The 27,925-nt window shown below is 44.7% G+C and overlaps 1 long non-coding RNA gene and 1 pseudogene across 2 annotated transcripts in view; one reads left to right on the top strand and one right to left on the bottom strand.

The window, feature by feature from the left end:
- Positions 1-27,515, top strand: part of Gm29811 (predicted gene, 29811) — a 36,395-nt gene extending 8,880 nt beyond the window's left edge. The window contains exons 2-4 of one of the 2 annotated variants that reach the window (NR_102298.1): positions 20,389-20,500; positions 26,277-26,373; positions 26,644-27,515. This is a non-coding gene — a long non-coding RNA (predicted gene, 29811). Of the gene's footprint in view, positions 1-20,385; positions 20,501-26,276; positions 26,374-26,643 lie in introns of both variants that reach the window. The other variant, NR_102297.1, reaches the window with a different exon arrangement.
- On the bottom strand, positions 24,738-27,412 carry Gm9403 (predicted gene 9403; annotated as a pseudogene).
- Positions 27,516-27,925: the final 410 nt, after the last annotated feature.

The following is a 27,925-nucleotide window of genomic DNA, read 5'->3' as shown; positions in this document are numbered from 1 at the left end:
ACAGTGGCCACAGTTGGGGGTGAGGGAGGCCTGTAGACAGGGATTCTCCTGCTCTCCTAAGAGTCTTGCCTGCTGGAATCCTGCAATGGAAGGAAGCATTGACATCCATGAGACCAGCAGCTCATCACCCATCTTTCAAAGCAACCTCTGGACCCCTCAACTAGCTGACTTTTAATGCGTCAACACTATGTACTTTTTATTTTATTAGAAATTTCACGTTTTAAAAGAGATTATCATTTCCAAACCAAAATTTCCAAACAGAGCAATGAAGATGGCTCTAACATCTCATGTCATCAGCCACTAGCCTGATGTGCCAATAATAAAATGTTTTTCATTAACCTTAGCCCCGTGGGATGGGAAATACTATTTATTACCTTTAGTCTTCTACATGGAAAGAATGGCTCTGAAGTTGTATTGCAGGATGCGGGACTATATTACAAACAGAGGTTAAATTCAACGCAGAGGCTCTACAGCCCTGGCACAGTGAAGGACTGTGTGTAGGTGGCAGGTACATTCATAGCTGGGAGAGAAGCAGCCCTGGAGTCCAGGGTGACTTCTCCTAGTCATTGTTTGTAAGTTTCCTAACTTTGCTCTGCACAAAGGCTTCTGACTTTGACACTTTAGAAATAGGGGCTATTTAGGAAGCAGGAAACCTTTCCATAGATACCATCAGCTTTCTCCTGCCAGCCCTGGATCATGGCCAGCTAACCTCCGGGAAACAGCAGAACTGCAAGGCCATGTGTAAGGGGAGTTAGCCATGTGGAAGTGGGCTAGCCTTTTGGTCTTCCCTATATATTAGCAATAAGGGTTACCATGATTAGCTTAGAGAAAAGAAAAACAGAGGCCATAGAGGATAAGGTAGGTTTCCTAAGCTCGCTGAGTTAGTAAGGTGTTAACATTGTAACATAGTAAGATGTTAACATTGCCTAGAGAGAATGAGAGGGTGACTCCCGTCTCAAACTCTGCTGCAGTTACTACAACCCTTTCCTCTAGAGACCTTGTCTCGCCTCTCAATAAACCTGCAAGCAGATAGCACGGGTATTTCACTGTCCTCTGCAGAAGGTCCCACTGAAGGGACAGAACTTGGAGGCTGCACCATCACATCAAGCCTCTCTTAGAGACTTTCTTCCCTTTGCTTTGCCTTATACCAGCCAGTCAGGTTTGAGTTCTGAGCCCATTTTCCTTCCCTGTAAGACTGAGCCTCAGCTTCTATGCTGAATTCCTCTTTGCCACTGGAATATCGGCGAGCCCCATGCTTTGCACATACTAAGGCTCAGCTGATGTCTTTTGAATGAATAGCCCGAACACACTTTGCAAAATAAAAAGGCAATCATTTAATTAACTCAGTGCGGCTGTGAAATCAGCTTGGGCTGATATTGCTCACATAATTTCCCTTGGTGCACAAAATGTGTGCAAGCCTAGACACATGAAAGTGCCTGCCAGTGCGAGGCTGGGATGCTGCAGTTTTCTGATATACACTGAACGCTGCAGGTAGAGACATCAGGATTTAGGCAGAAGTTTGTTAGCCGCATCATGTTGTCCCCAGATGGAACTGTTGTGACCCTGCCAGCAAGCACTTCAAGGACCATTCAGAGAAGGCTTTAAGTGATTTTTAAAATTGAGTTTGTGGATTCTTTTTCCTTTTGGGGAGTTGTCTTATTAAAAGAAATATCCCTGAGAAGTTCTTAAGATTTTCCATATAATTAGATGAATTAAATGCTTAGAGTCTATTACTATGATGAATCATGACATCGAATTTCACTGAACAGCACAGCTTATGTGGTATCTGTCACTGAGGAATGCAGGCGGCTTTGTAGCCTTTTGTTTAAATGGCTGAAACTTTGATGCCTTGAACGGAACACAGTGTTTCTGGGCCAAAACTTCTCTACAAGGACAGTTGGGCTCTGTAACTCCCTAATTGTTGCCATCATCGTTAATCCTTGATATTATGAAGACTCTGGCTATGACTCTAGCCATACCTTGAAACTTTTGGTAATTGGAATCTATGGCCTCCGAGAAGCACCCAAAGACTGCACCTTGGTCCCCTGGACTAGCACTGCTTTCTTGAGTATCCGTCATTCAGTCACTACTCCCCGAGTCCAGGGGTCACCCCCGTGACTTTGCAGTCCAAAAACATGCTATAGAGGGCAGATTTGCCAAGACTCTGAAGAGCCCTTTCGTTCTACCTGGTGGATGAACAGTGCAAAGTGCTATGGACGCTGGATATAGACTGTGTGGGAAGATGGTGAGCAGCCCTTTCGTCCTCTGCACTACTCAGTAGATCCAACAGTGAGGGTGGAGCCTGCAGGCACAATTTCCCAGCATATGCTCATCACTGGAGAGATGAGTCTTCATGTCTACTCACCTATACCACAACAGCAATTCCTTTCCCTTTTTCTCCCATCACAAACAACCTGAAGTGCTGAGTGAATATCACAGATGCTCATGCCAGAATTCTCCAGCCCCATCTCCTGTCAAGTATGCTTCACGTGGTGTTTCCCACCTACTCTGTGGAAGGACACTGCTAAATACCCAAGGAAGGGACAAGAATGTCAGACAGTGACACACAGTTTATATTGTAAAGCATCCGTGGTGTTCTTCAGTGGTGACTCAACATAACCCCACCCACAGAGTGACTTGTCTGCAGCATGGACCATGAAAAGAGGATGCTTGGTCCTGTTTTGAATTTTTCCAAAGGTTTGGTTGATTGGCGATTTACTTGAGCTAAAGTTTCTGGGAGCAGAAGAGTACATGGCCCTCACCTCAGACAGCTCACCTCAGAGAGCTCACCTCAGCAAGCTCACCGTAAGAGAGTTTACCTCAGAGAGCTCACCCCAGAGAGCTCACCTGTTCAGAGATAAGTGTACATAATATACCAGCAGACAAGGCAGGTCACAATGAAGTGAGAGAGTTTATGCTACAGTGACTTGTCAGGGATATTGAGATGAGATGGTAAGAGGGGTCAAATGCCATGACCTTCACAGCTCTGGGGTTGCCCTGCCTGGGGTGATGGCAATACAGAAATGCAAGGTAAAGAAATGGACAGGAAGTCTGCACTCGGGTGGGCTGTGTGTTCTGATGGAGACACATCAGAAGACCAGGAATCGGATCTCATTTATTACATACAGCTGTCTGAGAAGATGGGTTTATTGTACCCAACAGAACTAGGAAGCTGATTAGCTGATCGGTAAGGGGGTCTTTGTAGGGGATGGTCTCAGACTATAGTCACCAGGGAGGAGAAAGCTGTGACTGGTAATTTCTGCATACAGTATCAACAGCTATAGCCTAGGGAAGGCCTTTACATTTCTGTGGATCTGAGGCATTGGGTCCTTAACATTGGCTGTACTCACGTTATACATACATACATACACACATACATATACACACACATACATACATACACATATACATACATACACACATACATATACACACACATGCATACATACACATATACATATATATACATACATACACACATACATATATACACATACATATATATACATATACATATACATTACATACACACACATACATACATTACATACATACATACATTACATACATGCATACCCACATACATACTCAGGTCTTCACCTGCTCTCCATAGACAAGGGAGATTTTCAAGATGAAAGACATGACTTGGCCTTAAAGATGGCTTTTGGAAAGCATGTGTGGAGGTGGTGAAGGTCTTCCTCTGCAGAATGGTAGGGCTTCTGCCACCATTGTATCTTCAAAGCTTTTTACTGCTATGGAAAATCACCACTCAATGCGATCAGAGTATCACAGCGCCCACTTAGGCCTTGGCTCCAAGAATGTCTGCTTTGCACATTCGTCCTGCATGGCAAGACATCCTCACCACAGGTAACATAACCCTGCATGTGAGAAGGCTTGTAAATAAATAACCCCTTACATTCCACATCAATCCATCTAGCCCCTGACAAGAACTTAAGGCTTGTACTGCAAGGTTAAAAATTATCCAGAGGTGCCCAGTGAGCTCGCTCCTGGGAACTTCTGCAGGAAAGTCACCAGCCATGAGCACTGGCTGTGGACAGCCCATGTCCCTGGAAGGACTCTTAGACCTGAAACCAGAAAATTTGAGAAGAAAAAAGAGATGATGAAGATGATCCTATGTCACAGCAACCAGCTCACCCAGATGAAGTGGGGCTCAATCTGTCTTTGTCTGCTGTGATCACGAGGAGGGAGGGGTTTCTAGGGGAATCCCTGTCTTAATTTGCCTTCTGGGTAACTGTTCCCAGAAGCAATCATCACAAGCCAGTTCCATTTAGGACACCTCATGGTTTTTCACATTGCCTCATTGATATCTGGGTGTGTGTGTGTGTGGGGGGGGGTAATATGCCCTATTCCCTTTTAAGATGAACAAAGCAAATACTAAAAGAAACAGTCTTTATTCAGAGTCACATGGTTGAAAACGCACATCCCCATTCACCCAGTGAGCCCGTTTGGTCTGCGTAGGCATCAACAAGATCCTGTTTTTCGTGACTAAATGCTTCCCATGCTTGGGCTTTCTGAAATGTATCGTGGTAAGCCACAGAATGCAATGATCTATACCGTTAAAGACTGCAAGGAAATGGGACTCTAACCATCAAGCCATGTCGCATTGGTTAGGTGGGAGAGTAGTTCCGTAGTGGGAATCCTAGAAACTCCTCAGTTGTGTGAGATGGAGGCTGTTTTTTAATCTTTCTGTTTTTATTGGATTGGGGGAGGTCTTCCCATTTTTCTGGTTTGAGATTTTGTATTTGACAAACTAAGGCAAACAAAGACAAACAAGAAAAGGGCACTTTACCAAAACAGCTCTTCATTTTTACTAAAATGTTAATTATTCTCGCTGAGCCATCCCCAAATTTCTACCATTATCAATTTTTCATGCGAGAACTATTTCAAAATGCGAGCTCCAGGGAGCTAACCACCAACCCACATCGCTGCGGCTTAGCAGCTCAGACTCTCTGGCTCCCACCTCGAAAGCTCAAAGTGGCATTGAGCCAGAAATTAGGTTGGCGCTCTGCAGGGAGGCAGGAGCTAGCCAGGACAGGTTGTCTCAGGTGAGATCCACGGGGCTGAGAATTTTAGGAGGGGGCATAAGAAGGCAGGTCCAGCAAAGAGAATCTGACATTTCTCAGGGCTGGCTCCCCGTGCTTGGGGGGCGGGGGGGAGGAAACTGGATAAGCAGAATGGTGGCTTCAGTGGGTGGTGTAGTCTCAGTCACTCTCTGATCAGATCCAAGTATTACACTGTGAACGGCAGCGGTTGGGGCATGTACAAACATCGTTTCTGGTTGCTGGTAACATTGGATTGTGGATTGGGGGCTGGAGGCTTTCAGAGGATATCAGGGTTACGGGTAGAGATCACAGATATGGGAGTTGGCAAGGTGGAGCTGCAGCTAGGTTCAGGAAGTAACCCTGAATTCACTGCACACCCTGAGCACCGTCCTGACCCCCGCAGCCGTCCCTCCATCCCTCCACGCCTCCCATAGAGGACTTGCTGATTTCGAAGTACCTTGAATCACAATCTTCCATGGCTGGCAACAAAAGCATCATGGGGAATCCACCCACGATTAATGAGCTTGCACTTGTGCCAGACATGGCGACTCCGTGCGTGTTACTTCGTCCTCACACAACCCCAGTCAGATACCATTGTCCCACTTGATTGCAAAAGGAGGCTCAGAGGCCAGGGAAGGTTGAGAAACCTGCGTAGGTTACACAGGCGCTGAGGAGCTGTTCCTGTTTGTGTAAAGGCAGACCTTCTGGCTGCAGGGCTGCTCCTCGCACGTTTCCACTGGAATATCAGGGCGCACGTGGGATTGCTTGGATGATACATCTGTCTGGGAGTTATTAACAGGATCTGAGGATAGTTCTAGTCGTGATTCTGAAAAGGAAAGACCTGTTTCTCCTGGTCTCTTTACAGAAGGCAAACTGTGAGGAGTGGGTGCCTGCAAAGCAGAGAGAAAGAGATGAGCGAGAAAGCCACAAAAGCCCAGCTCCTGGGTCCAGACTTTGTGTGTTAAGACAGCAGGGGCTCAACCCACTGAACACCTTGCAGTGTGTAAGGGGGCATGGGCTCATGGGTGTTACAGGACTGGTACCGACTGAAGGAGAAAGCACAAAACATGGTGGCCTTCTCTCATAGGTTATCTAAGAACGTTACCAGTGGGCAGCAGCCCCGGACTGGAGTTGAGGCTGGCAAGGGTTCCTATCCTGCCTTAATTTCCTACTTTCTCTTTAAAATGAGGGCATCTATTCACTCATGCTTTATCTATGTATCATCGCTGTCATCTGTCTACTCAAACCTGTCTACCCTCTGTCTAACCTGATATTGATTTGCTGAGGGAAAGCTAACTCATACTCACAAACACACAACAGTCTCCATGGAAACCACAATCTGCTACAGAAGCAGCAAAGAACAACGCATACCATACTATGATAAAAGTTCTAAGAGAGATGAGCCAAAGGATGGGTGGAACCATACAGAATTACCCTCTGCAGTGACACTGGTGTGTAGGGCAGGCACTGAAGAAATTTCCAGGGTGAACCTTAGATCATGAGTGAAGGGAACCAAAGGGAGCTAATAGTGCAAAATGGAGGGGGAGAGGAAGCACTGGAGGCCCAAGTCAATTGGCAGTTAAATCTGTTTGTGAATTGCTTGGTATCAGGTCCCCAGTAGAGTGTGCCTGCTCAATAAATGACAGAGCGGTCCTTACTTTAGACAATTTGAAATATAGTACTTGTTTATTTCAACCTCAGGGTGAAAACACTCTCTCTCTCTCTTCTCATGTGGTCTTCTCGATAGTTCAGTCTGTTGTTCCGGGTGCCAGCACCTTTGTCTCCCTCACACTGTGGATCCCTAGGAGGGGAGCTGCTGGGGTGCACAAACGTCTCCCCGGCTTCTGCAATGCACATTTCAAGAACCACTTCACACTCTGGTCCTGCTCTTTGGCTCCATGGTGGAAAGGCATCGGTCTCATGTCATTGTTGATGGCCAGAGGCAGGCTGCACACTGCTTTCCCGAGAGAGCTAGTGGAAGCTGGATGACTTCCCGAGGCTCAAAAACATTCATAGAAGAAACTTCCGGGATCTTGTGACTTTTGAGGTGGTGTGACCTGAGGAAGTGAACACAAGAATTTAGCAGTCAAGTGTTCCATCACAGGTACCTTGCAGACAGAGATGTGGGGCGATTCATTGGCCCTCTACATAGTGTGCATCTTGACATACGCCTAAGATAATTCACCACACTTTCTACCTGAGCCTGGTTCTCTGCACCCACTGACTCTTGAGAAGACACTCTTCAGTTCTCAGAACAGCAGTCTGAGAGAAAGTTGATATAGTGAAGTACACACAGAAACTGTCGTGCCCAGGTACTACAGCCCTATTGGGTTAAATGAAGCCAATGGCCACTTTGTCATTCAGAGTGAAAGGGTGGTAGTGATACAGCAGCGTTGATGGCTGGCATTGCTTGCTCTGCAGAGCTGTGAGGGAGGACAGACAATAAGCACTGATTTCCTTATCATGCTTGATTAGGAAGACCCGAAGGCATGGCTGAGCCTGAGTGTATTGGGTGTGGACCTTCAGAGGACAGGACAGGAGCTATGAAGATACCAGAGAAGAGACTCCTCAACACAGCAGGAAAGCCCTGAGTTTGGAATGTGCTTGGTAACTGAGACATGTGACCAGGACTCCAATGTCAGTTGGAGCCCAGTTAGTTGTGCCAAGGGCCAAAACGAATGAGGACTATTTGCTATAAGTTTGGTTTTTATTGTGAGTAAACTAGGTAGCTGTTTGGGATGTGGTTCTGAGGAGAAACTGGTATGGGAAAATTCGAGCATCTACCAGGAAGTATGGTCCAGGGAGATGAGCATGATGGTGTTAGACAATGTCCTGCAGATGTGCATGGCTTGTGGATGCTGACGAGGGCTGAGCCAATGGGATCTACTGGCTGATTGCATAGAGGCTCAAGAAGCACACAGAGCAGGTCTAAGGTTGCATCTGAGCAGTGGAGACCCCCCACCGCTGATGATTTAGAAGACTATGGGAGGGTGGAGTTTGTGGAAAGATCCAGACCTTCTTGGATTCCAACTAGACTTCTAGATAAGAAGCTGCTAAGATCATGTGATACATCAATAAGATCATGTGATACATCAATAAGATCATGTGATACATCAATAAGATCATGTGATACATCAATAAGATCATGTGATACATCAAATTGGTGTTAAAAGAAATCTGGCTTGGAAATACATTCAGGAGTCAGCTCCCATGTCTGGAAAGAAACATAATTACTATCAAATTCAGGAAGGATTCTGATCCTCTCTTAACCTGAGGGGTTGTGTGGAAACTATTCCTAATCACTAAGTGTTCTGCCTGTTCATTGTTCATTGACAGAAGTTGAAGTTTAAGTAATAGGGCAGAGAATAGACTATTTTAGGGTAGGTACATAGGAAAGACAAGAATGAAGCCAGAGAAAGGCTTTGGCTGGTGAACGCTCTCAGAATTTAACGTAAATTAGGTGACTGAATCTTAACAAGATGACTATTGTTGCTTCTGGTTTAGGGACTTACAAAGAGATACGTGATTTCCTAAACCCAGTCAGTGAGCTGCGGTACCAGGAGTGGAAGCCATGCCGCTGTAACTCCAGAGTCCAGGCACATTCTGTCAAACAACAGGTTAAGGGCCAGCGACCATGGAAACTTCTGGGGTCGGAGTTCACTCCTTCATTTACAAAGTCAAACTTTGCCTTTCAGGAACTAGTCCAGACTAGTTTCTGTAAAGTGGGGCCTGGGCGCTGTATCTGGAAATGTCTGTCTCACTGGCGAACTATTCCATTAGTCCCCAAACAGAGGATGTTGTATACTTCAGCATCAGCTTCCCCGAGAACACAACTGAGCAAAATGTGGTTCTGATTAATGAGGAAAGCACGGCCAGGGAACCCAGCAAACGACCTCACATTAGCATCCCTAGTTCAGGCCAGCAAACCTTTCAATGAAGGAGAAACCACATTAGCCAACATGCACAGTGTCCCCAGATGAAGGACTCAGCTTTCTTCTACCTCTACCCTGCACTCCTTCCCTGGAGGTAATGAAAGCCACCATGATATTGGGCCATTTTTTCTGGGAGGCACCTACAGACAGTGTCAACAAACTGCTTATTTCTGTTATCTTTTCTCCCAAGGAAAGACCTCTCTCTTCCTCTTCCTCCGGGCCCCACTGAGCATGTGTAAAAAAAAACCAAAAACAACCCTCATTGTTGGACTAGTTCAGAATCGAATGTCAGCGACATGGCTATGGGGGATAAGAGAGCTCATTCAAGGTGAAACGGAAAATACTTCTCGATCTGTTTATCACCCAGGACGAGGGAAGGAAGGAAGGAGAGACAAGTAAGATGGAGCAGTGTCACTCAGTAGAGAGATGGGCAAGCCATGCCAGCAGCTTTCCGTTTCCAGAACACCAAAGAAGCCTTTGTTACCTGCTTGGTGTTCTGGCCTAAACAGGAAACACCTGATCCCGCTTGAAAAGCTGGAGAACTAAAGCAGTCTGTCCCGAGGTGAAAGGACCTGAGTGGCACACACATTCTGCCAGTGGGCTGGGGAGCCAGCTGTGTGTGTGCGTGAGTGGTGCCAGCTGCTTCTACAGGGGCTGTCTCTGCCCACCACAGTTCTTTGCTTTTCTCTATTCTCCCTTCTGGCTCTGCTTGCATCAAGTCTCCTTTGCCGCACCCCTCACCGATGATTGAGAGACAGACACTAGAAGGCTGCTCCCTTCTGTGAGAGGGCTGCCTGGAGTGAGCTCCACCTTCCAGGCTGCAGACCTGAGGGAGGGATCGGGCTCCGAGCAGATCCTGACACTGGAAAATATTTGTATCCTTTGAGTTTTCCTCTTCTACCGCACAGGAAAGTCAGCTACAGAAGATAGCAGCAAGACAAGGTTTATCTTACAGGACCTGGTGGCACAAAGCCACCCTGGATGAGGAAGGGTAGGCACCGAGCCATTGACAAGAAATGTAGCATCCTTGGCTCACAAGGGGCTGATGATCTCTTGGTGCCCCGGGGATGTGATAATTTCCAGAGGATCCTGTGCCAGTGAGTGCTTTCCTACTAATTGTGTTCGTAGCGAATCAAGACAAGACTATCCGAAGTGAATTTGGATGATGACGTTAATTTTAATATAACCCATCAAAAGTTATTTTTAGAAAAATATTTTAAGAAAATGCCCAAGTTCCCAAGCAACTCGAAGAGTAGTCACATGAGGGGCTGACCTGTCATCCCGTGGAGGCAGCTCCACAGAGGGGCAAATATCTAGTGTGGGCACCAGCCACACCCAGCCAAGCCAGCAGAAAACCTACATCCTGGAGGCCCTGGCAAGAGCCAGCCCCAACTCTTTGTTCAGAAGCTCAACAGGGCAATTAGTATCTTTGACTTGGACCTAAGACCCTGTAAGTTTCCAGTGGCTAAACAAGGCGGAAAGAAAATGGAGATGCCAGTGTTCAGAAATTAGCATCTTCAAAGACCGGGACTAGCCCAACCACAGGAAGGGTGGTCAGAAATGTGATCTCCTTTTGTGATAGCACGGAGAAATCCCACACTGCCAGACCACTGCTTATGAGGTGGGTCTGGCTAGGACTACCACGTCTAGAAGGCTTTGAGTGGTTTGTTTATTTTCCTGGGGCTGAAGCTGATGGGATAATTGTGAAGGGAGGCCGTGGATTTGATTGATGCTTGGACAGCAGGCTTTCATTGTCAGCCAGGAAACCTTCAGCGTAGCTCACCACAGTGCACCAAGGAGACCGCGATTGCGCATGCGTGCGTGCATGTGTGTAGGGGGCTGTGGTTCTCTTGCCTTTAAGTACAAGCCAAGACATTTCTCTGTGTTGTGGACACCACAGAGTCATCAAGAAAGTGAGGGCATGCACATTTCCTGGGCTAACCCTACACTAAGATGAATTTCCTTTTCTCCTGAAGTCAGGCTTCCTCGGACTTACAGGATGACACAAATGGCTGCCTCCAGCATGCCCTCAGCTCCTGCACTGTTGCTAGCAGCAGGGCATGAAAGTCTGGTTCCACCAGTGCCCCATCCAGGGTTACCTACCTCCTCAGTGAGATCTCATGTGACCTCAAGAATGGCTTGTTTTTATTTTTGTTTGTTTTATGTGAGTGCGCTGTAGCTGTCTTCAGACACACCAGAAGAGGCATTGGGTCTCATTACAGATGGTTGTGAGCCACCATGTGGTTGCTGGGAATTGAACTCAGGACCTCTGGAAGAGCAGTCAGTGCTCTTAACCGCTGAGCCATCTCTCCAGTCCACTTATTTTTATTTTTATTTTTATTTTTATTTTTATTTTTATTTTTATTTAATGCTACTCTTTTTAGGATTCCTGTGGGGAAGAATAGACCTAGAAGCCACGTGAGTGTGGTTGTACCCTCTTTACTTCTGCAAGGCTCCAGTGGTCGTTAGAGCAGCCTAGATGGGCCATTTGCTGTGGCCCAGCTCAGCAGCAGAGAGGGTGCCCAGGGACTGCTGCTCTCTGTCTGGACTCTCACTGGAATGAAGTCACACTATTTCCTCCACGCTTGTCACCTTGGTTCCCAAGCCACAGTCACACTGCCAGGCTATAAGCAATCTGTGAGGACATGACCCTGTCTCTGCTGCCCTCCTTTCTGTGACATGTGGATAACATTCTAGGCCAGATTGCAGGTCAATGTTCTAGACCAGTGGTTATCAGCCTATCACTTCCTGCAATCGTGTCAAAAGCAGGAGTCAAACCTCCTTATTTTGTAAATCTGAATAGAACTCAAGATTTTATCCTTACAAGAATGTTGCAGCTAATGTTCTGGGAACCACATTCTCTGAACTGGAGTTCCAGTCCTGTACCATGGTGCCCCAAGGTGTCTGTCCCACTGTCTTAGTGCTTTTGCCTACCAACATGGCAGATATAACTAGATATATTCTGCAGAGAGCCCAGGTTACATGTGGGCTGGTGTCTCAATTCCTACCTTTGATCATGAAAGTATATTCGTACCCTGGGCTTAACTTTCAAAGTAGGCATTTTTCTGTGGCATTAAGACCATGGAGACTTTAACTCAAGAACTGCAAACTCACAAAGTTCTTTGTGTGAATTGTTGACAAAAGAATGTTCTGAGTGAGTGAGTGAGTGGGTGGGTGGGTGGGTCTCCCTCAAATGCTGAAGAATGCCCATTGGTGGGCTTTCTCTCTGACCACAAATATTATAGTTTAGGGATACAACATTCTCTCTCTCTCCCTCCCCTACTCTCTTGGTGGAACTACTATTTATTTCTGTTGATAGTAGATACAAGTTTGCCAGATAACATCTGGGATGTTCAGCCAAATTCAAATATCAGGTAAGCAACTAATATTCTTTTTCAGTATAAAATAGGTCTTATGTAATCTGTTGAACACAATTTAAATAATTCTCACTGAATGTAGGCATTCAGTGCTGAAAAAAGAATTAAAACTATTTTTTTTTTAACCTAGAGTTCTGTCATTTATTTTCATTTTTGGTAGTAAAAAGGTACGTAAAATAGATTCTATGTTTTAGTAACAAACATGTAAAATCCAATATGAAGGGCCACAGCTTCAGATGGTCCTCTGTATAGTTAGTTCACTGAGGTGTACAGACTTCAGTTAATTTCAGTGTGTACAGACTTATTTTTTTAAAATAAGTCTCATAAGTCATAGGTCACCGGAAGTCCGAGTTTAACTGTGGAGACTGCGTTTTTATCTGCTGAATCTGATATTGCTCACTGTGAGGGCCTTTGGTTCAGCTGGCCTGGAAATCGGAGCAGGAAATGACACTAAGTGCCTTTGATGCCAGGGGGCTTGGCCTCTGTGGCAGGAGCAAGAGCTGGTGCAGAGGAAGCGGAGAGCTCCAGGTTCCTCCCTCACAGGATAAGGGACTCAGCTGGGAGAGGATGTCTCCTTCACTCGGGAAACATATGCCAATCTTTGTTGTGACAACTGGGCAGTTTTATTGTCCTTTATTGGACAGAAATGACAGACAATCTGTTAAGTGTGGGCCAGTTTACAAATCTCCACCCAATCTTAGATTCTGAGTCTCTCACCCGGATGTTCCTCTATTACCTTGTCAGTACCCGCAGTGCAAGCGTGCCCTTTCTACGTGGGTACAGCCTTGGGTTGCTCTGGTCACACACATCCTCTATGAAACATGGTTTTATTACGACTTGGTATCTTTTAATTTTATCACCTTTACTGTTGCGAAGATCATCTGTACATTTACTTATCAATGTTGATAGGAACTATCTGTAAATTTCATTTTAAGAGAATCGGATACATGTTACACAATGTTTATAAGAGAACTGGAAGATGTAGTTGGTAGAAATAGAAATGCCAACTCAGGCTCACTGTTTTTCTTGGCTAGTCTAAAACCCACTAGTTCTGCTTGTGTCCTCTTCGCTGGTCATGCTCTACAGGTTTAGGTCTGCATAGGATGGAAGAATAGAGGGAGATAGATTCATGGCTTCAATAACACAAACTACCCCCCCCCACCCCTGCACCGGCACCCCACCCCCTCAGTTTCCATCCTGAGGATGCTTCATGAAGAGACCTTGTTTGTAGAACTCAGGGTCCCAGCCAACAGCCTCAGATGAGTCTTCAAGTCTAGTGGAGGCTGTTTCAGTTCTCTTTTCAGAGTCTTCTAGCATCCTATCCTCTACTATGAAAGGCCAAAGAACTATCTGGTCACACACACACACACACACACACACACACACACACACAGTGATTATTACTATGTTAGTTTGTTTTAAACGACTGTTTCCTCCTCTTTCGTCCACTATCATTTTTACGCATGGGTCTGCCATTAGGCAGTGCAGGACATCCCATTTCGTTCTACGTATGCAACATGTCAAGTGCTAAGATAGGGCTGAGGACTCCAGAAAGAAAAAGTCTCTCTTTTACAGCCTGCTTTCTAGTCAGCCCTCTTCCCTACCCCAAGCCAGGGAATCTAAAACTTCATTGTTTCCTTCAAGTCAGCCTCAGCAACCCTCCTCCTCAAGTTACAGAGAAACCAGAGACTAGTATTTATTCAAGTGGATGCCACGCCCCCATCTTTCTGCCATTGGCCAGGTTGTTCCCATCCTTCCTCCAATCATGTTCTGGGACCTTTGAATTTTTTTTTTCCTGCTACAAATGTGCAAATCTCGTTATTTCTACAAGCTAACAAACTATTGTAATCTTCCTCACCCGTAAATTCTCTCTGTGGCTTCTACTTCCTTTCGTTTAACCTTCATAATTACATCTCTAGACTGCCTTTTTTCACTTCCAATGTACACCTCAATCCATTGCAACCTGGCTTCCAGGCCAGTGAAGTCATGCCCATCAAAGTCTGGGCATCTAGTGCAGTGCCAGCGCCACGCACCGGGCTAAGCAGCTAAGATGCAGAGGGGCCGTGGTACTCCCAGCACCCTTGTAATTTACAGTCTAGTTGGAGAGGCAGTTTTTGAAGCAAATTAACTGGGAGACAGATACACAGTTGGAAATGAAGCTATTGTGAAGGAGAATAGAAAAGAGGTGTTGACTTTTAAGTGTCCACAGACAGGGAGATTGGGGAGTGGGGGAGAAGAGGGGAGTGATGCTTGAGTTGATAGAATAACCGACCACTTCTAATCCCTTGGACCTTCTGCTGCTTTCAGTACTTCCGACCTCCTTGTGCTAAACTCTAGGCTCTTGTCTAGGTTTCTTGCCTCATCATCTCCCAACTCATTGGTGTCATTCCTGACCTCCTCATTTGACACTATTTGTGACTTTGCCATTAGCTTCTTGTCTCACTCAAGTCAGTCTCAAACCATCCACAGCTTCAGGCTCCCTTAGGCTCTGAGCCCTCCTTCACATTAGATGCCCTTCCCAGGTGATTTCCTCTAAGCCTCGGCCTTTATCTAAGCTGCCTTCTGGCAGTTCCACGTGGATTTCTACTAATCGTTGAAGTCTAGAGTGTAAGAGAATCTATCTGCCTCTTCCTAGTCCACATCACAGGTGCTGAAGCTTCCTTCCTGTCAGAACCAATCAGACTCCACTCTCTTCCAGTTTGTGTTCTCACCCACGTACAGAGCGTTTTAAAGATGCTGCTGGGCATGGTAGATCCCACGTTCTGAAGAGCATGGCTTCTCTGCTTTCACGTGTAGCCCCATATTGCAAATGACAGCCCAACACAGGACAATAGCCATTCAGTGCCCTCTTAGCCCCACTCCCCCATCTTTTGAATGCTCCGTTTCACCATCGGACTGAAGCTAATGTTTAAATAGTGGGGCTGCTCAGAATTCTCCAGTGTGGTCTGTTTAGGTCCTGCTTATTCTATCCCTGCCGCTTACCAAGTCTTCTTTTGGGGTAGGAGGATATGTCCAAACTGAGCCTTTATCTCTGCCCCTCCGCAGCCACCCAAGTCCAGGCACCTGTAAGCTCGGGTTCCCTTGCTCACAGGCTGAAGGGTTCTGGAATTCTTGCACAGCCCAGACCAGCTTCTTAGTGCATTTCTTCATGTTGCTCATCTGCACCTGGGGTTTCTTGCTTCTATTTGCAGTTCTCTTTTACAGATCAGAGTAAAATCCGTAATCCTAATTAAGTCTCAGGAAAAGTCTCCCATCTGTTCCCTGACTCTTCAAGGACTTTACTGGTATCCTCCTGGCTTTCCTTGAATTTCCTAGCCCGTCATTACCATTTAGACACCAATAAAGAAGGTGACCTCTACAAGCCAGAAAAACATACATCTCACTTGTGACTGCAGCCATGGCTTGCACTTTGATGGCGGCGGGAGACTCCAGGAGCAACTCCGCCCAGACGTGGGGATGCAGAGGATGCCCAGAGTCAGCCAATTCTTCCCTCTGTGACAGTTACCTGTGAAGCAAAGTCATTAAAGCAATAGCGCAGAAGTGAACACTGATGTTCAGCCAGATTAAATTACATGCCTCAGGCCACAAGACCAGGAAGAGACAAGCCAAAGTTCCCATCTAATGGCTGGTGCATAGGCTTTTCAACTGCATGCTGTAGTAGAGTCAGCTATCTGTGTGAAAGGTATAATCACACCTCTTTCCAACCACTGCAATGCATAAACAAACAAACGAACAATTTAGAAGGCCAGGCATGGCCATATACGTCTTTAATCCTAGCATTGAGAAGCATAAGCAGGCAGATCTTTTGTTGTTACAGGCTAGCCTGGTCTAGACACCAAATTCCAGGCCTGCCAAGGCTGGGGAACAAAAGGAAAGTAAAAGAAAGAAAAGAAAAGAAAAGAAAAGAAAAGAAAAGAAAAGAAAAGAAAAAAGAAAGAGAGGAGGAAGGGAGGAAGGGAAGAAGGAAGGAAGAAAAAGAAATAACCCAGAAGTGCTCTTGGAGCAAATGCCATTAGTCCTTAAGATATTTAGAAAATATCCAAAGTAACATTATAGATAAACAACTATCCTACCAGATTTAACTTCTAGTTTTATCTAGTATAAGCATTTGTAATAATACACATGTTTAAAGTAGTTTTAAAATTGAAAGCTCAAATGGAAAACTTGTTATCTTACGACATTGTTTTGGTTTTGGTGTCCGTTCTTGGTTAGGGTTCCTTCCAGGAAAGAAAGGATTGCTACCATTGTGATGTAGAACGATAAGCTCACAAATTCTCAGATACAGTAACTCATTCATTACTAGGCAGCAATACTGGAGCAGCAAGGGAAAGACTTATTTGTGCTCAGTGGCAGGAAAGTAACTTTATTATCTTTGCATTAAGGTGGAGCTTTTGCTGAGGCTGGGGGGTCCCGGAAGACATGGCATCACCGCTGCCTACAGCCGTGTTGACTGTGGCATAGAAAACGGATGCAAAAGGACGAAGCACCCTCGGAGACAGGGCAGGAGAGCGTGCTGACAAGAGGCAGGCTTTGAAAGGGATTTCAGCTGGTATCTCCATAAAGTAACTTAAAACAGGACTCAAAAGAAGGTGGTGAGGGTCTGCAGCCATCACATAGCGGCTCTTTGCAGTAGCAGGGTAGAATGTTGCATACAGAGTTGGAGGAGCTACAGCAGCTGGCCAGAGTCCCGCAGCTGTCAGGATATCTGGCAAATAACCCCGGCAATGAGGTGCCACTTCCTAACTGTTCAGCAAGGAGCAGACAGGATTACACAGTGCCCACCCCACTAGCGTTTCTGTGCCCGGCAGCCTGGATTCGGGGCCAGCATCGGAAAGGATGGGCCCAGTTTCTTTCTTTCTGGCTCCTCAGATGCCTGCTGTGAGCCTGTGCCCTTCTGCTTCAGCTGGTTAACGTCTACTTTAATGGATGGAAAAAGACCTGAAGCGTCGAGAAGTTATGAGGTTTACTGGGCCTTTAAGGGTGAGCCAATAATTAGGTGAAAAGCTCTCCTTTTTTTTTTTTTTTTCTTCTGTCATTACTAGTGCATTCCACAGTGTGCCTCTAGCCTAGTTTCTCCCTTAGACTTCATGCCAACCCTGCAAGGCCTGAATCAATCCCATTCAACACGTAAGAAAACTGAGGCTGACTGGGAAAGAGCAACTTGTGTGTCCTCCTAAGAAGTGGTCCCATTAGGAGCAGCCTTGGCCCACAGCTTCTGTTTGTCTGTGTAGATTTAAACAACATCCGCAGGCCTCGCTATCCTCCACCCGGGGTCCGGCCTAACGCCTGCGCTCACTATCCTCCACCCGGGGTCCGGCCTAACGCCTGCGCTCACTATCCTCCACCCGGGGTCCGGCCTAACGCCTGCGACGTTCAAATACCTTCCCAAGGGTCCAGTGAGACAGTGTTATCAACACACAGTCTGTTCCTTGTGACGAGTGCAGAGGGAGATTTCATTTCGATTTTTTTTACTATGATCACACTTGATAGCATTTTAACTTTATATATCAAATACTAGGACCTCTGTAAAATACTGGTTATTATATCTGTATCTGGATGTGTTCTACCCCTTTAGAATAGATACCATTGTTTCTGGATTATGCCTTCTTTGTACATAATTGATCCTCTAACTCCTCCCCTCCAGTTCTAACTCACCCCCTCCCTTCCCCCCCCCCCACCTCTGTTCTAACTTACCCTCTCCTGTCTGTCTCACCTCCCCCTACCTGCTCTGTGCAGCAGGCGGAGATAAAGACAGCTGCCTTTCATCTCCCATTGATTTCTCCAAGGGGAACCACAAAGCTGCTTTGAAGTGCAGGGGGGAGCTTCCAGGTGGATAAAACTGAAGGAAGGAGTGGATTTGACATAGAGTTTATCTCTGTCATGGAGGTGTAGATGTTTATGGGGGGTGGGGAATTTAAAAAAGGCCAGATTTTATTAGGGCATCAGAGATTGTAAAGAGAGCATGTTTTAAGTTTGGAAACTTGGGTCCAGGTTGGTTGGTGTGAGTTTGAAAGGATCTTAGGTCAAGCATCAGTTTAGCATGCACATTGCAGCAAGCAAGTGGGGGCAGGATCGCAGCTCCACCCTCCCGGGAAGCCTTCCCTTGGGTGTATGCTGCAGAGGATGAGCAAGTCCATGAGTTGTAAGAGTATTTATCTGGGGTGTCTATGTTTATTGTTTAGAACTTATGCCGTTGGTGTTAGACTGTTTGGCTTTACAGTTTGTCAGAACAGTATCATATTTGTATAACCTTTTCCAGTTAAGAAATGCTTTCTATTAGTTTCCACATTGTATCAGGAGATGGGTTGGATAAATGCCATCACCCACTTCTGGGCCATGAGGACCCCCTGAAAACTACCCAGGAACAGACAGGAGAGCAGCACAAATGCAGTAGAGGAATCTAGACTCAGTGGGGGCTTTCTTTCCATACAGGCAACCTCCTGTGTCCCCCTCTCTCTGTCCTGATGCATGTATCATTTTTGTTGTTGTTGTTGTTGTTTTGTGTATGAGGGTGGCAGTTTTCACTTAGGCCTAATAGCATCAGGACCCTGAAGCATAATCCTTATTTGCAAGGAAGGGGTTTGAAGGTTCAGTGCTGGAAGCCTGGAGGCCTGGTTATGCACTGAGGGTTGTAGCTTAAGGAGAGATGGTCTGCCACAGTTTCAGAGCGCTGCCCTGAAATGAAAGATCCTTGAGAAATGTCAGCCCTTCTCTCAGGCATGAGAGCTAATCAAATGGCAGTCAGAAACCCCGGGCTAGGGTCCATCCCAATTCCAGCCCCACTCCCAGATATAGATGGATCAGAAGACACACATGCCCTTAAGGGCCATGGCTTCAGGATGGGTGAAGCTGAATTGGCACATGATCCCAGAGAACCAGGCAAATGTGAGGGCCTGGAGTCAAGGCAGGTCAGGAGGAGGCCCCTTTACATTTCTCTAGTTTCATCCCCTCCTCCCAATAATATATACCAGTTATATTTAATTTAGCCCTTTGTTCAAATCTTTAGAGCGATCATTTTGTTTTAGGTGTTGATAAAGTATATACCCAGTGTTATGTGCTTATAAAACCCAACCAGGTTCACAGTAAATGCCTAGTGGTCTCCCTTTACATTTTCCTTTTTCTAAAGGTTTAGTCAATAAGAGTGGATCAGTGAGCAAAGACACCTTCTGCCAAGAATGACAATTGGAGTTGGATCTCTGGGACCCAACTCACCCTCTGACATCCACATGCCCTTGGTGGCATATTTGCTGCCAACTCCCATACAATGAATCACTGTAATTTTAAAATGGGATAAATAATTATAATAATTAATATCCTCATTAATTTATTCTTTCTGATTTAGCCGAATTTGCCTGGCAATTAAATTCAATGTCTGTTTCTGATACTGTTTCACTTAATCAAGAGGAACAAATTTAAAATGCATTTCAGAACGCCATGTGCTTGATTATTTACAGAAAACAGCTTGTGCCTGGATCTGGTGCTGTCTGACGAGACAGCTTCAGTGTGGAGATTTGCTCACTAAATCCCACGAGTCTGAAATGTCGGAGTTGCTACCATTGTAAAGGGTTCAGATTAAAACAACAGGTCCAGATTTGTAATGAGACGGATGGGCTGACTTACCAAAACCACCTCCTTTTAATTTCATTTACGTATACATGAGTTTTACAGGCAAATGCTTGGAAAATGCTTGCCCACTGGTTTTACAAAGTATTAACTACCAATAGAAGCTTCCCATTTTCTGTCTTTTGAGAGATAATGGCAAACATCTTTATATACAATCTCTGTCTGTGCCTCTGTCATCTCAGATGCTGTGGGCCTCATCTGCTTGGAGTTCTTGTTAAGGAACTTAATGGAGAAGAGGCAGGGGCCTTGGATATTTTCCTGGCCACTATGGACGTGATATACACTCTTACGCCACTGATTTGTGACTGACTGATTAGCACAAACCAAATAACTATCAGACAATGATGCCATTTTGGTGTAAAAACAAAACAACTTTTTTTTTTTTATAAGCAGACGGACTACCAGGTAGGAAGATCATCCCAGTGTGCTGCTTGACGTGGGATTCCAGCAGCTCAAGGTGGAACGGAAGCTGCTGAACAGCGGTCAGCGTCTCCAGTGTAATTTAGTAAGTTAATTAGACTTTTCCTTCTCGCTCTGACTTAGCACTTGTGGTGTTTCTTCTGTGAAGACACAGTGGACGAATCTCTGGAAGGATTCAGTATTGGTCTGGATTGCACAGGGTGGCCCCTTGTCTGAGGCAAATGCAGGAAGGCTTCTAGACCTTCATGCAGGGCCGATGAGGGCTAGTGACGAACAATCCAGGGAGGAGAACTTCTGGTGTGTCAGAAAAGGTGGAACAGGTTCACAGTAAGGAGATTAAATGCTCACACTGGAAAGAATACTTAGTAGGGTTTCTCTAAGTCAAAAATGGTGATTGCATAAAATAATGAGATCCTGGTGGCATTTCTTCTAACGCAGCTCGGGCCTCATCCACCTCTGCCCCGACCTATTAGCCTTTTTCCTTTTCTTTTTCCCCTTTTACTTTAATGGTTTTCCATAAATGTTTTATTAAGGGAAAAATCATGGTATTTGTTCAAGGTTGGCTCACTTTATGTAAATAACATAATGATTTTCATTTCCATCATTTTTCTGCAAATGATGAAATATTTTGTGGATGGCCATATTTTCTTTTTCCTCATCTGTTGATGGGTACCTATATCTGTGATGGCTCGTTCTATAAAGTGGTTATTGTGAACAGTTATACAACAAACACAGGCATTCAGGTATTATATCCTGTTATTACTGTAGATGACTTAGAATCCTTTGGGTATATACACAGGAGTGGAAAAGTCGGACCAGATGGCAGCTCTTTTTTATTCTGAGGGAGAATCTTTAGGCTGATTTCCATAGGCTGTGAAAATATACATTTTTCATCCTGTCATGTTGTCATACTTACAAATAGCTCATGATTACAAAAAAAAAATAATCTTAAAAACAAACCCCTACTAGCCATTCATGATGGTTTGAATGAGAAATCCCCCATAGGCTCACATACTTGAATCTGTTGTCCTTGTCTGGTGACACTATTTGGGGAGATTTTTGGAGCCTTGAGCTGGTAGAACATTGCTAAAGGAAGAACACCACTGGGGAATGCCTTTGAGATTTTATAGCCTTGTCCCAGGTGCAGCTCATTCTCTGCTTGTGTTTGCGGTTAAAGCTAGGATCTCTCAGCTTCTTCCTCTGTTCACCTGCTGGTGCCATGCCTTCCTTGCCACTGTGGACTCTCCCTCTGGAATCATAATCCAAAATGAACTCTTCCTTCATAAGTTGCTCTTGGTCATGGTGCTCTATCACAACAATAGAAAAGTAACCAGTACACCACTGAGAGCCAAGATTTGCTTCTTGATGTGCGTCACTCTACAAATCATCCTTTGTCAGCTGGCCTTAAGAAAGCGCCACATTTCTTTCCAATCTTCAATGATTGTAAATAGAGATCATGGTATGGATGCAGTCTATATGCACTTATTAATGATCTGAAAATGATTTCAGAAGAAATATGGCATCTCACAAGTAATAAATTATCTAGATAGCTCATCTCTGAGCATAGAGACATCTTTAAGCCATCAAATGACCTAAATTATGACTATTTCTTCCATGATTAATAGACCCAGCATCTAACCTCCCTCTCCACCAGTCTCCTTTCATATCTGACTGGAGACTTTCCAATCTCTTGAACCTGGTCCATGGGCAAGATAGAAAGAATGACTATAGGCCAACTTTTGTGCCGGACATAAAGGATTTAATTGCTGACAGTTTTCTGGACAATACTCTCTTGAAATTGAAGGAAGAATTGGAAGAATCTCCTCTTAGACTGGCATATCAGTTACACTCCACACATACATTCTGTTTGACAAGTATCCACTTTAATTATGTACATAGGGGGAGAGACATGGGCACCCTCTCTAAGATGATACTGAATGGCATCACCATGTCATAGAGTGGGGAGCCAGATCAATTTTCAGTGCTTCAACTTTGTAACCAATATAGTATATAACATTGATGCTGTCCCTAAGTTGACTATACATAATAGATTGGAACTGGTGTCCTTTTCTTTGTCTATCTGTATATGATGACCAGAAACTAGGCTAGGATTCAGGGAGGTAGAGCAATAACTTTGCATCTGTTCCCACCAGCTCCATGATCTCTGTTTATAATCCTCTTTAAAATTCCCTTCTATTTTTACTTTAATAATTTAGAATTTATAGATAATATGACCCAAGGATGGTTGAAATCGATGTGCTGGTAAATGTTACTGAGTGGCTTTCAAAAAAGAGAAAGCTCCAAATTGTGACAGTTGTCCATTTTCATGATGTGAATACTCGTGAGATGGCTGATTCTGGGCTGCCACTGTAAGATCACTACCAAGGGCATTTGGAAGAGATTGACAGAGGTATCCTCACCTACTAGTAACTAGTTCCTGCATCGTGTAGAACTTAAGTTACTAAGTTTATCTTCCCCAAATGACTGAGATGTATGTTGATATAATTGAGAAAAAAATAGTAGTCAAAAAAGTATTCAAATATAATGAAAAAAAAGGTCTCTTTTGCATCCTTTTCTTAGAATTTCATGTTATGGACACACTAATTTGCTGCTTGAAAGGCTGGTAGTCCATACTCTGTCTTTTAAAGAAAGCTTTATCCATATGGTAATATTTTTAAATGGTAACTCCCCTTTGTCTGAAACAATATTTAGAATCTGACCTAATACTTTCAATGCTTTTGTTGTAGTTCCAACAGCAGTTTTGAGCCAAGATAGGACAGCAGTTTTAACCCCACCACCCAGAGGATTAATGTGTATATCCTGGAAAGTTGGCAGTGTAATGCCTGGTACCCATCCATGCTGTTTGTCATCAACAGTGGGCAGTAGAGCAGAATTATTGCAATGCTGCAGACAATGCCAGCTAGAAGTATACTGACTAAAAGAGATGTGACATTAAGCAATTAATCATATGAGGTACGTCTGCATTATTCACAATTGAGAGGTAGTGGGTGGCCAACGGCATATACTGTGCATGGCAACCATAGGACAGGCAAGGGCTGCAACTCTTCTACGTAAAACCCAAGTACTTGTAAAGCATCTTTAGTCTCCATGTTGAACCTCTAAACAGAAATTAATATTAAATGCCATCTTGCTTCTCTTCTTTACACAAGCATTTATCAAGAAAAATGACAAATTTGAGTAATGGTAGGTACATTTAGAGGCAGCAAACATAGCTGTGGGATTGCTGCTCATGAACGACAGGAGTACAGAGCCAATCCTGTGGCAGCAATGCAAAGGTCTTCTTGCCTTAGTGAGTTCCAGGGCAAAAGACCACTGTAGAAACTCCTCAGGGAAAACTCTCTCAGTAGAAACCTTAAAAGAGGTATCATTTTTGTTATTATTTGGAAGAGGAAAAGAGATGGGTCAACATCAAGAGACTGCCATATCCAGGGATCCATCCCATAATTAGCCTCCAAACGATGACACCATTGCATACACTAGCAAGCATTTGGTGCAAGGACTGTGATATAGCCGTCTCTTGTGAGACTAGGCCGGGGCCTAACAAACACAGAAGTGGATGCTCACAGTCAACTATTGGATGGATCACAGGGCCCCCAATGGAGGAGCTAGAGAAAGTATCCAAGGAGCTAAAGAGATCTGCAACCCTGTAGGTGCAACATTATGAACTAACCAGTACCCCAGAGCTCTTGACTCTAGCTGCATATGTATCAAAAGATGACCTAGTCGGCCATCACTGGAAAGAGAGGCCCATTGGACACGCAAACTTTATATGCCCCAGTACAGGGGAATGCCAGGGCCAAAAAATGGGAATGGGTGGGTAGGGGAGTGTGTGTGGGGGGGGAGGGTGTAGGAGGCTTTTGGGATAGCATTAGAAATGTAATTGAGGAAAATACATAATAAAAAAAATAAGAGGAAAAAAAAAAGATGGGTCAAAAAGAGGAACTGTATTGCCTGTTCTAAATCTATCGGTCTCCAATGGGTTGATTTCTCCACTTTGAGAATCTCAATGTCAGTCTCCTCTGTAGCTTCTCTCTTCAGTGGACAATTCTTTCTAATCAGTGCATGGAGCAGAGTTTTGTGAAGTTGTCACTTTAAAGTCTTAAATGAACTCCCTTTCAGGACAATCAAGGTGATGTCCTGTGCTACACATCAATTACTACATACATACTCTGCTGGTACCTGCTACAGAATGAACCTCTTAGGTTTCCCTCCCTCTAGTCCGTCCTTCCTTCCTTCCTTCCTTCCTTCCTTCCTTCCTTCCTTCCTTCCTTCCTTCCTTCCTTCCTTCCTTCCTTCCCTTATATAAAGTGGCATCTTCTTAATTTTGCATACTTTTAATTTCAAAGTAAAAACAAACACCCTCACAATACACAAGACCCAACCCTGCTATTTTGTGGGAGGGGAATTTTCTGTCTTAGACACAAGGACAGGACAGAAGAGATCCTATAGACATGAGCAGAGCCAGGTGGGTCAAGGCTAGTCAAGGCTGCTGGGGAAGTCTAGTCTAGTCTACTTTTTTGATGCAAGAGGCATCCTTTTTATTTTTATTATTTAAGTGAGTACACTGGCACTGTCTTCAGACACACCCGAAGAGGGTATTGGATCCTATTACAGATGGCTGTGAACCACCATGTGGATGCTGGGAATTAAATGCAGGACCTTTGGAAGAGCAGTCCGTGTTCTTAACCACTCTCCAGCCCCCGCAAGAGGCATCCTTATCACCCTCGAGTGGGGGAAAGAACAACAGCACTGGGCTCCTCTGCTGTCACCCCGTATTCATCAATGCCCAGGACTAGTGTGATCATGAGGCAGATGGAGTTGGAGTGGGTTTGGGGATCCTCATGTGAGTAACCGGGGGGGGGGGGGAGAGAGAGAGAGAGAGAGAGAGAGAGAGAGAGAGAGAGAGAGAAAGAGAGAAAGAGAGCAGAACAGTTTCAAACAGCAGCACCATGAGATCCTTGACAACTTTGTCATTTTGGTCCACCTCAGCCTTCTGAAGGTCTCCACAATTGGGTAATCAGGATTTGTCTCTAGGTCCTCTTTGTTCATCATGTAGCCCATTGTAGAGTTGTCTTGAAGTGCCTGAACCTTTATGATCTGCTCCATGTTTGCTGTCCTGCCACAGGTTCTCATCACAATGCAGCAGGGTGAAGACATAAGTCTCGTGGAGATTGTCCCCTTCTTAATCTTATCCAAGATCTCCTTCATGAGTTTGCAAAGATTCTCAAATGTTTCCCTGCTCTCCTCCATTTTCTTCTACTTTTCCTCATTTTCTGGTAGCTCCAGGCCCTCCATAGTCATTGAGACCAGGCTCTTTCTGTCCAATTTCTTGAGCTACTGCATACAGTACTTGCCAATAGGATCAGTTATACACACACCACTTTAAGGCCCCATCTCTGCACATACTCCTCAGGGTTGGCCATCTACTCTTTGCTTTCATCAATGATATAGCAGATGGACTTCTGTGTCTCTTTCATGTGAGACACATACTTTGACAGGGAAGTCACCTCATCTCCAGACTGAGAGGTGTAATAGTGGGGGAGCTCAGAGAAGGGCTGATGGTTAGTAGAATCATCATGGACTCTGAGCTTTAAATTCTTCAATAATGCCTCATAAACTTTCTTGAAGATCTGTTTTCAACCAATCACTTCAGTGTTTTTGTGGATGGCTTGCAGGATTTTGCTCTGCTACAATATATCTTGGGAGATATTCAGGAGCAAGTCCTTGAAATCAACCATAATATGCATAAAGTTGAGGTACTTAGGAAGCAGCTCCTCACAGCTACCCATAATGAACACACAATAGTCATACAGTTTGATGTCATTTTTGTTCTCAAAAAGGTCACAGGGAGCTCAGTAAGGAGTGAAGAGCAACACCCTGAACTCCAACTGACCTACAGAGAAGCGCTTGACTGCCCAGTGGTCTTTCTAATCATTGGTAAGGCTCTTAATAGAATTTACCATATTTCTCTTGAGTGATTCATCAGTGTTTCTTCACCAAACACTTATTAAACTCTACCTGATCAATATGTTCTCCTTAATCTCCTTTGTTTTCCTTTTCTTATTTTTGCCACTGCCATCCTCATCTGATCCTACATTTTCACTCTTAGGCTTCTCTACATCATCCTTATCTTCCTCCTCTTTCTCACCTTTCTCTTCCTCTGCCTCATCATCACTGACCTTCTTCTCTTGTTCCTTTTCCAAATAGAGTTGATGGAACAGCCTATGGACCGTGAGTGTTTCTTCACCACTTCCTTGGTTCTCCTCTCCTCTAAGTACTCTGGTCTTCTTTGAGATAAAGGGTCACTTTGGTACCCCCAGCCAACGGGCTGACTCTGGTCTGTACAAACTGTGAAGGATCCACCAGCAGAAGATGTCCGGGCATACTGCTCGTCGTCATTGCTCTCCGTGATCACAACTACTCTCTCTACCACCAGATAGACTGAATAGAATCCAACACTCAGCTACCAATCATGGAGATGCCTGCACCAACCTGGAGAGCCTCCATGAATGCCTTTGTGCCAGACTTCACAATAATGTCCTCCATGAATGCCTTTGTGCCAGACTTCACAATAATTTCCAAGTTATGAATGAGGTCAGCCACAATCATGCCAATGCCTGTGTCCACCAATGTCAGTGTGAAGATTCCTAAGGATTGGGCATGGTGTCAATTTTCAGCTTTAACTCTGTCTAACTTGGAAGGGTCTGTGAGGCTCTCAAAGTGAATTTTGTCTAAAGCATCAGAAGCATTAGAGATCAACTCCTGAAGGAAAATTCTGTTGTTTGAATAGAACGTGTTGATGATGAGGGACATGAGCGGAACAGTTTCTACCTGAAAGGCAAAGGTCTCCACCTCTTCCTCTCCATGGCGCGCTTCCTCAGGCATCCTGACAGGAAAGCTAAGTAGTAGTACAGAGCAGGGTAGACTTAGACTGCATCGGACTTCATGCCAAGCCTAGGCTGCACAGGGTTTACTCAGGAGCTTGTTTTCATTTCTGGCATGAGTATTTCTTTGTCAATCTTAAGTATTAGATATTTTATAAATTAAAGATGTCATGTGATTCTGTGTTTTGGAAAGTGGATGGAACTCATTTAACTCACCATGTTGGAGGTTATCTGTTCCAACTTACAGAATTATCAAAGAGCTGAGTGGAAACTCATACTTTTACTTAGTAAAATGAGATGCCAACTTAGTCATATGCCATTGGGCTCTAGATCAGTTTAGAAGGAAAACACACTTACTATGGGGTGGTTTTTCTCCTTCGATATACATTTTTTTTAAAAAACCCCCAAAGTTGAGTTCAGTGCTATCCTGCCTGGGTGTCTCTAAGGCGCTGTGGTGCTGAAGCTCATTATCACTGACCTGAAAGGAGCTCCTGTTTTACCATGGAACTCAAATGTGAACAGGTAAGAGCAAAACTGTGCAATGTCTGTCTCTAGAAACATGAAAAGAATATCTTGTCAGACTTTAGGCTATTACTAAATCACAG

Source organism: Mus musculus, chromosome 3, assembly GCF_000001635.26.
Source record: "Mus musculus strain C57BL/6J chromosome 3, GRCm38.p6 C57BL/6J".
In the NCBI taxonomy this organism is placed as follows: domain Eukaryota; kingdom Metazoa; phylum Chordata; class Mammalia; order Rodentia; family Muridae; genus Mus; species Mus musculus.
Note: the sequence above shows the minus strand (reverse complement) of the source record. Positions and strands in the feature narration are given on the sequence as shown.